The following is a 13481-nucleotide window of genomic DNA, read 5'->3' as shown; positions in this document are numbered from 1 at the left end:
TGTCGGTTACCAGGAATATATATGTGGGCTAATTTCCTTCACAATGTCGTTGCACATTCTTGATCGTGTATGGCAATAAATCAGAAATAATCCACTGCATCCGTTCTATATATTTTCGTAAGTAGCATTCTTGCGGCGTTCCGAAATTGCTAAAATTTCTCGATATTAGTTCGGATGCAGATTGAAGATGAATATCGGCCTTTGGGGGGGTCGATTAAAAGTTTCGCCCAGGGCGCCAGACTTGCTAAGGCCGGCCCTGCGCGGACTGTTAATAGGTGGACAAATAGAAACTGAGAATTTTTCGGTGACATAAAGATTCCTTAAAAAAATATTTATTGGAAATGTTACTAATCACAATAATCTCCATTATTATCTTTCATCTTTTGCTATTTATCGGGTAGATCATAGATAGAAGGTTAGTGATTTCGAGGCAAAATAGTCATCGAGCCATTTTCGAACATCTTCAACTTTAGAGAATCGTTGATCAGCTAGATGAGACTGCACTGATCTGAATAAGTGGAAGTCCAAAGGGGGCAAATCTGGAGAATACGTCGGATGCTGGAGATTTTTTTCGGTTTGGCATGGGCTTTTCTTCAGTGAAGTTTCAAATTCTTCGTCTCAAAACTTGTTTTCTACACTTGGAAGCGGATCGCCCTCAATACAAAAATTTCTCTCACGAAACAACCTTCTAACAGTTAAAGCGCCAACAGGATTATCTCCTCAAGCCGAATTAATCATTTTGGTGGTTTCAGCAGCATTTTTGTTCAGTTTAAAACAGAGCAACATTGACATTTTAAAATGTTGCTTGGGAACATCCATCCCTTAATCACATTTTGTGCAATGAATCACTGCTCGTAGGCAAATGAAACTTTTATTATATACAGAGCAATGACTAAGCGGCACATGCGCAAAATTGAGGACCAATTGGATGTCTTTACCTATGTTTTTACTGCGGCTAACTTCGGTGCTCAGTCTCTTTTCGTACACCTATTATATTGGTGGACTACCGGTTGACTTGGGAGGGGGGGAGGTCCCCAAGTGGGGATAACTTAAATGGTAAAAAAGACCGCTGTTCATGGGAAGCAGGAGGGCATCCTCAAGAATGTAACACATATTTAACCACGGCGGTATTGAATAACTTCATCCGCATCTGGTGCAGTTGAAAACAAAAGTGCAGAAGTTTTTCAGACTGCCCTCCGAAAAAGGAAAACTCTGCCGTAACGAACCCGAAAAGAATATTTTAATAAAGCTGTTTAAGAAAAATGCTTTCCTTCTTTGTTTTCTGGCCTTTTCAGTAGAACCATCTGGTCGGGTATAATTGCCCGACAGTTCTGGGCAAAAACTGCGTGAAGACAAAACTGCAGGTTTTTTCGATCCCGTATCTTCATTTTCCCTATTTCGCGCACAAAAAGCCGTCTTAAAGGGAACTTGGCTATTTGTATCAAACATCAATAACGTGTTTCTTCATTTTTCATACGAGCGTGGAGCTGTTTAATCGCGGTTCTCAGTAAATATTGGCGGGTTCTGATGTAGGCGATGGTTCTCCATCTAGCGATGGCTGAACCGACAATTTTGCAGTTGCAGGACTTTTTAAGTAAATAAAGCAAACAGATCTCGGCAGTTGGCATTTTTGCCTAATTTACCGGCCGACCTCCGCAAAAAGTGATGAACATTCGGTGGCTATCAAGCCAAATGCGACTTTAGAATTTTTCAACAAAAGGCAGTCTCAACCGAAAAAGGCAGCAGAATACTCACTCGAGTCTCAGAAAAACACGAGCACGTGCCCATATACACAAAGTTTTGGCAAAGAATCTATGAATTAAACATTTTATCGGATTAAATTCCATATAGTTTTTTGTTCTTTCGGATCCACGTGCTACGGCGGTATGCCGCTGGTGCAGCCGTCGCAGCGTCCAAAGCTTGTCCAAGAAAAACGCGCCCAATTTCAAACAATTTGGTAACATATTGTATGTTTTTCAATCTCACGATCAATTAATTTTAATTAATGAATTATCGGATCAACGCCCGGCGTAATCCAGAGTTGCGTGTACTTCTCGACGAAACGTGTTACCTTCTTGATTATGCCTTTCTGCGATCAAATTTAAATAAATTTATGAGCTCGTGGAAACGACCTAATTCTGACATTTTCACAAAAGTTTTTCTGCAGATTTTCTAGGAAAACTGTTTCTGAGTTGCACTTGGCCGTTATTTTTAAATTAAACCTCCCCGATCCTCTTACTTTTGATTTTTAAGGGAGTTCCATTAAATTTGTTTTAAAGAGAGTTCTTAGGATTCACAGAGTATTTTGGATTTTTTTTTGTCAAACTTGGACAGGTGTTTCTTCTTTATTTTGAGATTTTTAGGTCTTTGCGGTTGGCTGACGTACCATCAAGAACCCCTCTGAGATTTCAATGATGAGCCGTTCTAGCGTTTTTAAAGGAAAATTTGGGCATTCTTTGAAAATTTTCGATTAGGCAATATTTTGACACCTCGTGAGATTTTCAAGGGAATTTTCTCGACACTGAAACAATCTTAAAAGATGTCGCGAAAGTTCCTTGGAAAATGTGAAAAATTCTGGAGATAGTCCCTACTTACTTACCACTTATTTCATATTAATATTCAACATTTAAGAGACTTGCAAGATGTTCTCTAAGGGCCACCGCAGACTACAGACTCTTGGTTGGCCGACGTTCAGTCGGCTGTTTAATTGGCATAAGGTGTGTGAGCATATTCACTGGCTCTTCATCGTGTCGTTCACGGTATATTCACCGATCATCGGCCGACTGTTTGGCATGTAGGCCTCTTGCAGATCACACATTTTTACACTGTTTAAAGGATTTTTAAAATTCAAGACTAGTATCTCAGAACCTGTATGGAATGGTGAAGGGGAGGATCTTGATAGATTTTCACTGGCATAAGGACATACGTGTGTGCGTATATCCACTGATTCTTCACCGTACTGTCCACTGTAAATTCACCGATTATAAGTCGGCTGTTCAGCCTGCAGTCCCCTGTAGATATCGCATTTTCTATACTAATTAAAGGATTTTTGGAAATCAAGATTGGCGTCTCAGAATCTTCACGAAATGGTGAAGGAGAGCGTTTTTTTGTAGATTTCCTGACTTTAAATGAGAATTTGTTGCTTTTTTTAATCTAGAGCAATAGATTACCTGATTATAAAAATACTTAAGAGAAAATTTAGCGCATCACCTAAAATTTACGATAAGTTTGTTTCAATTTTTTCTTTGACCTACTTATCAGGTCATATTTTTTCTTCTCTGAGTCGTGTAATAAAGTCTTGTGAATCCAAGTGCAACTTCGATGTTTTCATAACAAATGATTTTCCTTACATACATGAAATTATACTCGAAAACGCTCTTTCCACGGACTTTCCAGACACCCTGTGGCCCTCAAAACAATTTTCGGCAAATTTTAACAATAATCATATTAGCCTCATCACTTGTCAGCGTTTTTCTCTTTTTAACGCACGTTTTATCTCCATTAATAACCGTCCATAAAACATACATAATACACGTTTAGTAGGCTTTTTATCATGTTTTGTGTCCATGTTTAATTACCGCCAGTCAAAACAATGTTGTCGCATATACAATGCAAACGGGCAATCATCATCGAGAATTATGAACCTGTATATTCGTCGCAACTTAAATACTTTATTATTGCACACGTTCAGGAATGGATTTGTGACGGCTCAAAAACGGCAAAATGTGCTGCAAAAACCCACAATATGTGTAGGTATAAATTACATTACCGCACGGAACCGTTTACGGAGTTTCAATTTAAAAGCCTGAAGACTTGCACCGGGTTCTCAATTAAATAGTAAATTAAACTGGTTAGTTAGAAGCTAATTGGGCAAATGTTACGTTCAGTGACGAGTCTAGATTTTGTTTGTATAGTGATCAGAGGCGGTCTCTTGTCCACTAATGACCAGGTGGATTTCTAGTGTTCTACGACTTGAAATTTGGAGGGATATTGACCCAAAGAAAATTGGAAATTTAATTTTCAGCAATAGGACTAACAATGAGACTACACCTCGGAAGCTGCCTCTGTTGCTTTTTTATTTGTTTTTTAAGCCAAAATTAATTTTTTAATTAATTTCTGGCCAAAAGTTAATGAAGCATAGAAACGCTGTAACTTCATTGATCAGAAGGGCAAAATGGAAATTTAGAGAGGGAAATCTTAGGAGGAGACGAGGCTGTAAGGCGCTATTCGTGGGGTTTACTAAAGAGGACGATAATGCTCATAGGGTGATACAAAAATCTGGGGATAAAATGTTTTTCAGTCTAACAAACGTGTACAAAGGTGAAATGACTGGCTACCAAAGGATCGAAGGTGGAGTTGGATTTACAAGTTTTTATTATAAAATTCTGGCAAAAAGCGACAAAAGCTGAGAGGTGGTTCGGGGAACAACACATTGATCGGACACCCGGTATGTTGTTTGCAACTTATAACGAATTAGAACCCTGACAATAACTCAACTCAAATCTGGCTAAAACCAGAACTTCTAGCAAGCAGTAGGATCCTGTCCTGAAGGTTGATTCACCTGCAAACTGTGATTTAACCTTTAACATCCAACATACATGGGCATTTGTGAAAAATTGCCGAATATGTAATTAAATTCTCCCTTTTTTTTAAATATATCGAACTTGTTTCCGCACTTTTTGGCTTATTGTAAGTGGCCTTCTCTGGTGGGCAAAGACGTTTCTCGTGCTTCCCACCGGCGAATATCGAAGATGCGAAAGTGTACTCTTGGAATTAGCATCCTTTCCCAGAACCATTCCAGCTCTTCTTCCTCTTTACCTCTCCTTCTGAAGTTCACTCTGTATAAATAATAAGTGCCGCGAAGGCGTTAATTGTTAATTTTTATAGAGGTACCGAAACCAGATTCCCGTACACTCAGGATAACTTTAGGTGGTACCAGTAAAAACCAAGAAGCCTTGGCCCGTTTTATAGGGGCCAATGGCCCATCGGCGGGTAAGTACTTTTAATAAAGAACTGGACTATCTCACCGTCCTCGACGAATTGGGTACTAGATTACTTAGTATGCAGCCTAGGTACAGAGTGGTACTTTGACCAACGTTATATCTGCACCTAATGATGAGAGAAATCTTAATTTTCGCGAAGGCAGGTGTAAAGATACTAATTTATTTAATCGTCAGTCCGTGAGTAACGTAACAAACGACCGCGAAAATCATTTATTTGCAGTGGCCTAAGTACTCCAGTAGAGGTACCATCAAATCATAATTTCTCGAAGGCAAAAAGATGAATATATTGAGCTATTAGACAGCTGCGTACATGCATTAAGTAAGCGTCTAATCATGACTTTTAGACTTTAGTAATGTTCTAGCGTATTGAGCTTGCCTACAGGTTGTGATAATTTATAGATGGGCAGAGTCGCTCTATGGTTACACAAGATCGTCGTAATAAGGAAGAGGGTATGGAGGATGCATACCAAAGTATGATATATTTTTTAATCGTTCATAATGGCAGTTGTAAGCTGATTAAACATAGAACTACTGCATGAAACACTTCTGCATATCGATCTCGTTTAACGTCGCAATCAAGATTTATGATGATCTTAATAAAGTCAGAAAAGTAACTGACATTATGTTTGTTCTAAAGCTGGTTCAGGATGATTAAGGTCTAAATTAATTTATGGAAACCCTTCGCTCGTTATAAAAAAACTGTTTATCTTGATTTGCCCGATCTGGTCCGAGATTATACCTTTTAAATCTGCGCGCCAATTAGACCAAAGGCATAAAGGTCGTAATAAAAAATTTAATTTGAATAATGATTCGATAGAGGCCTATTTTCTTCGGATGTGAATCGGGTATGTACATTTGATTGAATTTAATATTATGGAAATTGACGTCTATACGTTATACCGATACGAGTTTTAATCCATTAAATGTTTACGTAAAAGCAATTTGTGATTTCATTGAAAGAGGCGGGATCATTTTAAAACACATGCAGGGGCATTTTTTTGACGACATCTCGGGCTGACTTAATACGGCTCTTCGCAGCTTAACGGGAAGATCGTTAAAAATTAGGTCATTTATCTTCCTGGTATGTGTACCTACTTCTTAATGGTTCGAGTACGTTTCCTCTTGAGCGAAGGTGATTTTTTTGAGTTTGAAGTGGAGCTACTGAACAAATCAGACTTATTTACTTCATCTTTAACTTCTGCGAAATGTAGAAAATCTAAATCATCCAATTGTGCCCTAATTCGTTAGTAGCCGGAAGGTCACGAGAACATGGTATGACCTGAGGTCAAATGAATTTTTGCTGATTTTCTATTATTCAACGCATTGTTTACCTTTTTTTTATAATAAATTTTTTTCATCTCAAACTTTCCAACTTGTTTATTTATTTTCCACCGATTTGGTCCCTTTGATAAGCCTGCTTTAGAGGCGCGATTTGCTGCCTCTTATCGATGCGCTAAAAATTATTCTACTAATTTTATGCCAATTTTAGCCTAAGTTTCTGGCTGCTTTTTTCCATTATTAATCTTCATTTTACTGCATACAAGAATTATATTTTTTTCCTACATTTCTAAATCACTGTTTCTCCTAGTTCTCGCAAGAGCTTTTTTTAGAGTTCTAAGTATCTATATCTATATCTATATCTATATCTACATCTGCATCTGTATCTGTATCTGTATCTACATCTGCATCTGCATCTATATCTACATATATATACATATATACCTCAGTTTCTGCTTTTCGTGCTTTCTGTTTGGATCAGGGCCCGGGTCGCTACTAATTTATGTCTAAGTTAATTGCCGTTTTTTCATATCATTTAAGGATTATATTGATCAGGCGGTAATCTATTCGCGGTCAGTTTCATATCTACAAATCAAATACTGTGAGGTTTATTTCGAATTTACAGAAGTAAAGATATTACCTTGACACCCTGTTAAATGCAAACCAACAACTTTTTTCTAGGCAGTACCGGCCTTACGGGGGACGAGGTTGAGCCAAGACTCAGGGCGGCGGACTTCCCTGACCGACGGTTTTTCTTGCGGTTAGGGTGGCGGTGACTAAAAATTTCGCCCAGGGCGCCAGATTTGCTAAGACCGGCCCTGCTTTTGGGACGCCTGTAGATTCTAAAAAGTCTGATGTGCAGAAGATCTACATATATTAAACCTTTAAAAACCTGACCCTGTATCTCGGTAACAAATAATTATTTTCGGATTTCCCTTTGCTGACACGAAGATAAAACATATTGCCAGTCCCTGACTACTTTGCATAAGGTGGTTGGAACCCAATCGCCACCGAACCGTTCTATAAATTGGTGCAGACAGTCACCATCCACCGACACAACGATCCGAAATCACTTTTATTTGTCTCATTCTCTACCAAATTGGGAATCTGTAACGAGTTCGGTTTTGATACCAAATTAGTAAACCGAACCATTTAAGTGGTAAGACCTCTTTTGGCCTCCAGTAAATCTTATAAATAGTTTGTATATTTTGTTTTGATTTTACATAGTGTGAAGATGATTCCATCTATCTAATACAAATAGATTTTATGTAAAATGATCGGAAAAGCTCCCGATCAACTGGGTCTTGGTCAAGCTGGCACTTTGAGTGCATTTTCCCGAAACGTCCTCTGCGCGCTCAAATACGGAGGGATAGAACACCTCTATGTTGTCTCACTTAAGTGTTAACCTCTTGAAGCTCTCCAGGGGCTGCTTGGATAGAACCACCTTTTCGCCCTTTTGCCCTCCATCCCCATCTAGCTTCTTTTACTACCGTGAACTACTGGTAATAAAAATTCATCTTTTGCACTGCGTTATTAACTACAAACACCTCCTCCTCTGTGTACCTCAGAACTTGTATCGCACCTAACACCATTCATGGAAATTTTTTAGAAGGATTTTGGTTTCTACCGCCATTCCTGAGTACATCGCCCTCTTTTTCGAAATTGCCCGGTAAAAATCTGATGGAGAATATCTCCTCATGGATGCCGCTCCTGGGACTAGGATTGGGAAATCGTTCAGGGGTTTTGAGGTAAGAGGGAAATCCTACACACCTCTTTAGAGGGGGGGGGGGGGCTCCTAGGGACTCATCATCATCAAAATTAATTCTGTGAACTGCAAATGGGGCTTTTTTTTTGCAAACCGAACTTGAGCCTGGCTGCGAGTCAGCCTCCGCTGCATCATCCAGACGCTGCCGCGTATCTTCTCCATCAACTTCTTCAGGTGCCACTCAGAGCGCCTTTGGTAGAAACTTTCGAAGTCCGTGAATTAAGGGAATTCTCGGCAATAGATCTAGATGCCAGGCAGGTTTACTATTTAAAATCCTCTTGGCATACACCTACACGGACAACGAGCGTGTAATATTTCTATTTGTTTTCTACATTCGCATAACAATCGCACATGTTTCTAACTCCACCTAATCGACGGACAGTCACAACAAGCAGCATGTTGCTATCCGCAATTACGTAACAAAAAACAAATGTTACTTAACTATTACAGCATTTTGCCATTGCAGTTATGCACAATGAGATAACAGCATTCGATTTTTTAAAAAGCCCGGTTTCAATGTCATAAACAGTGGGTACCTTTACACACATGAGGTGGCTGTAAGGTCTTAGACAAGAAGCTCATTAACAGTTAATGTAATCCATTAAAGGGTTCTTATTAACTTTTGTGGGACTTCCAGCGATACCATCTATGAGTATGAGAGGTCTTTTGACAGACACGCTTGTGGTGGTACCTCTGGCACTTGCATACTGCCGGTTCAATTAAAATGCTTTGAAAGAGGTTGTATTGATCTCCTTAACTATAGTTAGTTCCGGCTATTGCAAGGACTTCATTAGTAATAAACTAACGGTGCTTCAAAGCTCATTTCTTAGATATAGAACGTGCCCTCAATGTTTTATGAACTGTACATTGCCAGGTATAAAAATTCTCTTCAGCAAAAACTCATGTGAAAGAGAAAGGGTTTTAAATCAAACGAATACTGAAGAAAAAGACGAACTATCGAAAGTTCCATAGACGACCGGATTCCGCTGTCCAAGCACCAAAAAAGAAAGTACCTGTACCCGTGAAAGTACGCTCGTTGGTTAAACGCAGGAATAGTTAAGTCAGGTTATAGCTTCGTTTTTCTTCGCAGTCCAAAAAGAACAACACTTTATTACCACTTTCCATTTCATGAGGCAGGTGAGAGATGGATGGCCGGCATGTGAATCTAGTTTGTCTTGAAACGTGTATTTGGTACGCTCTGGCTAGTAATTGATCTTTAATGATCTATTTTCGTTGGGAGAGAAATCTTGATTGCGCAGGTTGTGGTTGGAAATTCTATTCGTTGTGAATGGTGGAATTTAAGGTGAAGACTCCCGATGCCTTGCAGAAGCCACTCTTTACGACTGAAGAAGCCCGTGATTTGTAGAGATATTTTATGAGGAGAGGAATCTAAATTCAAAGATTGCGGGTCTATGCGACATCTCCAGCAAAATTGATTAGATTATCTGATTCTTTGTTAAAATTATTAATAGGGATCGTGATAAAGAAAACCTCAGGGAGACATTGTATGTCGCGAGTATGTCTTGGATCGGTTGATCTCTTATCAATTTGCCAGTCAGATGTTCGATCGTATATGGAAAATGACCTAATCAACGTCCTATGTTCAGGATTCACCTGCTGCCACCTTGGGGAGGGGGAGGAGGTGGAAGTGGGAGTTCTTTTAACGATCACCAGTTATATCACTCTAATATTAAAATCCGCTTGGAAGGTCTCGTACCATATCTCCCTCCTGTAATGAAATTGGAGTCTTCTCCGGGCTCTACTTCAAAGTGCAGCAGCCCGTCCCCAATTTTATTGCTTTATCTACAGCCATTACCAAATGTTTGCAAATGTTGCGAAACCGTCATAACCATTAAGGCAGAAAGCGCTATAAAGTGCAGTATTGCTGGACCTTAATATTCCAGTGGTTTTGCTAAAAAATGTATATCGACACAATGATGGTGCCGCGCCGTGAAACTGATTCAAAAATGGGCGAAATAGCTGTTAGGTGTGAAATTTGAATTTTTAAAGGGCCTGAAGTAATCAATTTTTGACGGAATATGATTTTGGTGCTCCGGGCACCTGTTCGCCAAAACACTCAGTAGCTACTGCATTTGCAGTTTCTAACAACTGAATTAATAACAAAGGACGATCTGAGGAAAAACCTCAAGCAGGCGTCGAAATAACAGAGATATGTCTTGGATAAATTCTTCTCTTATCGGTTTATCAGTATTTCACGGTAAAATCCCAATGGCCTAATGAACGCCTTATGTTTACGGTTCACTATCCCCTGGGAGGTTTTTTTAGTGATCATCACTTATATGAAATTAACATCAAAATCCTCTTGGAGACCCCATCCCCCGCCTGCCCATCACCTCGCTCATCCATGGAAAGACTGGAATTTTCGATGCGCCCTATTTCAAAGTGCGGCAAAGAGTAATCAATTTTATTGCCTTATCTCAAGCCATGGTCAAATATTTGCGAATCTTGCATAACCATCCTAAGCATTATGACAGAAAGCGCCATAAAAGGTTTTATCGGCATGCCTTAATATTTTAATGGTTATGCTATACAAATTCATGGCGACACGATGATGGCACGATATTGTCTCATCATAAAATTGATCCGAAAATGGACAAAATACCTGTTAAGCCTGTAATTTTAAAGGAGGGGGAGGGGGTGTTCTTTAGGGGTCCGAAGTAATTTTTTTTTTGGCGAAATATTGATTTTGGGTCTCTGGATATTTGTTTCTCATTTGTTCGTTAAGGCATTCAATGGCTACTTTGTAGTCTCTATCTGGTTAGCTAATAACAAAAGACGATCATAGGGAAAACCTCAAGTAGGCTTTGATATGGGAGGTATATCTTAGATAAATTCATCCGTTATCAGTTTGCCAGTCAGATGTTCGATAGTAAATTGCAAATGGTCTAATCAACGCCCTACGTTTACAGTTCAACATCTACCGGGAGGTTTTTTTAACGATCATCCGTTATTTTATAGGCTTTTTACTGTTTTTTTACCGGCCTGGTATTTTTAAGCTATTTTTATTATTCCCTATGTAAGATGACATGAATTACACAAATAAAAGCAGGCATTTGAGCAAACCGGCAATTGGCTCTGCATCTATACAACTATAGCAACTATTGTTATTACTGATGGGCCCATATGTTAGCTAAGGTACGAAATGATGGTAGTTGCTTTCGCTTCGTAACCCGTTTAGAAATGGAATCCGTTCGGTCACTGGGTTCGATTTTTCATGTTGTTAAAGTGGAGGCTAAAAGCAGCAATATCACAAGAGTCTACGAAGATCAAACATGCACTAGCACAACTAACTTGAACTAACCGAACCGAAGGTCCCAGAGAGCTGTACAGTTCTGGAAAAATCCCATTATGAATCCTTTAAGGAATGCCGAAGATCTGCAGAATTAGCAGAAATTACCCAAAGCAATGGAACATCAACCATCCAACCAACCAAATCGAACCTACCACATTCCAAGTTCATGGAAAGTGGAATTGAAGAAAAATTTACGAGGGAAACACAGAAAAGCTTCTTCCTTGCAAACAAAGAAATTCTAAACTGTGCAGAAACCTCCGAATTACCTAATGTGCCAATTCTTTGTAGGTGAGGAGATCCATTTCCATGCACTCACTTGAAACTGATTATATCCTGTCGAATATGACCCCTTGATCCCCTCTATTCCTCACGATAAAATCACACCTCCAGGAAGGCTCTTCAAGAGTTTGAGCCTCTTTTTCCAAAATCTTTCTTATTTTGTTGCTTCCTTGAGTCAAAAAATAAATCACAGACTCCATCCTTATGTAAAGTTCTTTCCAACTCGGCGTTTCTTCCTCTTCGTGCCATTGGTGGACAACCGCTCTTCACCATCAGATGATCCACTCATTATTAGCAATTTATTTCGAAACTTAATATTAATTCTAAATAAATAGAAAGCTAAATGAGGTATTTTCCTTTGGATGTCACATATCAAACGAAAGTAATTCTCGAGCCGTGTTAAAAGTGCATTAAAATGATAAGCATTAGTGAAAGTTTCACAAGCATCGTGACCAAGAAACTGTGTTTATTGTGACAGCTGTATTTTAGAATTATTATTAGCTTTCTCTATGTGTTTTCTTCATTAGTAGATCACTTTCTTCGTTGCCTTGAGCCCCGAGGAGCAAAAAATTTTAAATGACACTCAGGGTCGGAACTCGTCGGCAGTTGTATGTAAATGAAAATCCCCCGGATGGAAAGCAAAAGTTATTACGGATTCTTAAAATTCTTTCAAAAAACCTTTGCGAGAGTATCGCGTTACGTATAAAAACCATTTAATTGAACGTTAGCACGTATTCGTGCTACATAAATTACGAAATTATAAGAAGTTATAGCACTTCATGTCATCATGAGATGTTATCTGTGTCTTTATAACCAGTTAAATGATTATTAATTTTTTCAATACCAATCCGCACCGATTGAAGCAAAAACCCTGGAATTTATATTACTTCTTAATCTTGGGGTTACCACACTTAATTTAACCAAGATCTGCGCTTTAACGACCGCTTTTTTTACGTACTCGACCCCCATAAAACTACGCCACTGGCTAAAATCGTTTTGTTGTTATCACTCGGATATATCAATTCATAAATGGAATCTCTCGTTAATAGAGTTATTGGTGGCAGGCAAAATAATCTCGATGGGAGGACTGATACAGGTGGGTAAACTAATAATTCTATAATGTGGCCACTTTTTGCCACGAACATGCGAAAAACGAGTTCAGAAGTTGATCGGTATTACTTTTAATTATGGAATCTAGTTTTTTTATTTATGATCTTATGCAAATTAATTATATGATTTACACAAATGCTATATGGGATAAAGCGAAGTTCTTGTATTGGACTCGAAGACAAGACTGGCTCTTGTGCAGCGAAGGCAGAGCACAAAGGGGGCCTTTGAGTTATGTGGTGGCTCATTAGCAATTACGGAATAAAAAGGCACGTACTATGGACGGTATAATGAGGGAAAATGTTCGATGTATTAATATCTCAATTATACTAAAACAGAGCGGTAAGAAGTCAGGCCTATAAGAACCCATTTGTGTTAACAATTGACCTAATCGATCTTTACTAGCATTATTGGTAATTAAATTAAGCTTCTGGTGGTTCAGCCTAGTTTGGACTAGCCTGATCTCACCTGAAGTTAAAATCATTAAAATGGGGACACCATTAATCAATATCTTTGATTTTCAAGCCGGGGTGAAGTATCAAAATATTTTTGTGGATGTCCGTAGGAGTGGGGGATATTCGTAGATCTTGATTTAATTGTTTAGGTAAATTTTCCCTTTGAGGAGTAGTAAACTGGGGTGTTATGGAGAAGGCATTAAAATTGTCGATGAAGGATAAGTAATAGCATAATAGGAGCCTTTTTATAATACAGAAACCCGCAAGCAATTGGGCAAGAC

Source organism: Euwallacea similis, chromosome 37 (assembly GCF_039881205.1).
Source record: "Euwallacea similis isolate ESF13 chromosome 37, ESF131.1, whole genome shotgun sequence".
Taxonomy (NCBI): domain Eukaryota; kingdom Metazoa; phylum Arthropoda; class Insecta; order Coleoptera; family Curculionidae; genus Euwallacea; species Euwallacea similis.
This window is presented reverse-complemented; position numbering follows the sequence as displayed.